Genomic DNA, 2,113 nt, shown 5'->3' on the forward strand with positions numbered 1-2,113 from the left:
CGTCACAGAATCAGTCCTCTTGGAGTCAGCATATCTCTTGGTTTGAGTAATAGCTAATAACTCATTACCAGTGTCGTCCACGGGCCTGTCTCCATTTGAATGTAGTTAAGGGTACCAGCCATCAATTTTTCCCAGTCTGGAATCCTAAGTCGCAGTTCCCTCTGCTCACAAATTTGTCCAGAGGTGCAGTGACATCTGGAGAACAGCCAGAGAGACTCTCCCCCAGGTGGGTTTGTGCACCAAGGCCCAGGCCGATCGCCACCAGTCGAAGCCTCGCGTCTATGTCTTTGATCAAAAAGTATGGCTTTCATCTACTGATATTCCTCTCCACTCCATTTGTAGAAAGCTTGCTCCCAAATTCATTGGCCTGTTTACTGTCATCAAGATCCTTAGCCTGGCGAGAGTCCGCCTCAAATTCCTCCGGCATACCGGAGAATACAACCTATTTCGCATTCAAATTAACTCATCAAAATCCTTTATATATTGTAGTTAATTTATTTATTCTTTTTAATTTGTTTTGTTAAAGCTTTCAATTTGTTTTATTTATTTATTCTTACAAACGTTTTGAATGAAATGTCACCTCTTTGTACGCAATTTTGATATTCTCTGTATCTTTATCTTTTGTACCTTGGGATTAGTAATTTTAAAAAAGTCAGTCGTTGCTGTTAAAAGTGAAAGTAAAATTAAATTACCGACATTTTGTAGACACTCACAGTAGACATTTTACGTCCTCTGTCTTGAGAGCATCTTGGTAAGCGTAACGTATAATAATTTACATTTGTTTGCATTTAAAATAAATATTGTAGTAAAGATGACTGCAATGTATTAACTTTCAGACAGGCTACCTATACTTCCCTGGATTTTATAACGTTACACCACACGGGCTGGGTCACGGTGAGCAACCAGTAAAGCTGTGTACGTTCATGCAGAAAAGTAAGTTTATTAAGCTAACATGCTAGAGACACGTGCAGCAGTGCGTCGTTGTTATTTTAAGGCATAAATCTTGATCTGTTAGCCATTTTGAAATAATTTGAGATTTTACACTGTCATAATTTTTAATTCTCCAGCATATTTCAGACGAATGATGATTGTTTATCTGTTTATGTTCGGAATGTAAATGTTCAGCAGTTGTAGTAAGTTGATAGAAAACTGTAATATTTATATGATTTCCACAATTTACTTTTATTTCAGATCACACACACACACACACACATACTTAAGATAGTGAGAGTGTGTGTGAGTGAGGTCCAGTTAAACCCAAAATGTCCTCGTAATCAAGGGTTAGTTAGGTGTTTGTGTGTGTTTGAGAGTGTGTGAGTGAGGTCCAGTTAAACCCAAAATGTCCTCGTAATCAAGGGTTAGTTAGGTGTTTGTGTTTGTTTGAGAGTGTGTGTGAGGTCCAGTTTAACCCAAAATGTCCTCGTAATCAAGGGTTAGTTAGGTTTGTGTGTGTGTCTATAAACTCCACACATAGCAGGAGTACCTGTATTAGAGTTAACGATACTAAACCAAATCAACTATTCTACATTAAAGAGTGAATTCACAAATGATTGTGCATCTTTTTGCTGCCACTAAACCTGTAAAAGTAATACGCACACCTAAGGAAATAGTGCTACAATGTGCTGTTGCTATATCAGCCAACATACAGTCGTGGCCAAAAGTTTTGAGAATTACATAAATATTGGAAATTGGAAAAGTTGCTGCTTAAGTTTTCATAATATCAATTTGCATATACTCCAGAATGTTATGAAGAGTGATCAGATGAATTGCATAGTCCTTCTTTGCCATGAAAATTTACTTAATCCCAAAAAAACCTTTCCACTGCATTTCATTGCTGTCATTAAAGGACATAAAAATGGCTTTACAGGCAAGGATACTGTGGCTACTAAGATTGCACCTAAATCAACAATTTATAGGTTCATCAAGAACTTCAAGGAAAGAGGTTCAATTCTTGTAAAGAAGGCTTCAGGGCGTCCAAGAAAGTCCAGCAAGCGCCAGGATTGTCTCCTAAAGAGGATTCAGCTGCGGGATCACAGTGCCACCAGTGCATAGCTTGCTCAAGAATGGCAGCAGGCAGGTGTGAGCACATCTGCATGCACAGTGAGGCCAAGAC

This window comes from Carassius auratus, unplaced genomic scaffold (genome assembly GCF_003368295.1).
Source record: "Carassius auratus strain Wakin unplaced genomic scaffold, ASM336829v1 scaf_tig00017072, whole genome shotgun sequence".
NCBI classification, from domain to species: Eukaryota; Metazoa; Chordata; class Actinopteri; order Cypriniformes; family Cyprinidae; genus Carassius; species Carassius auratus.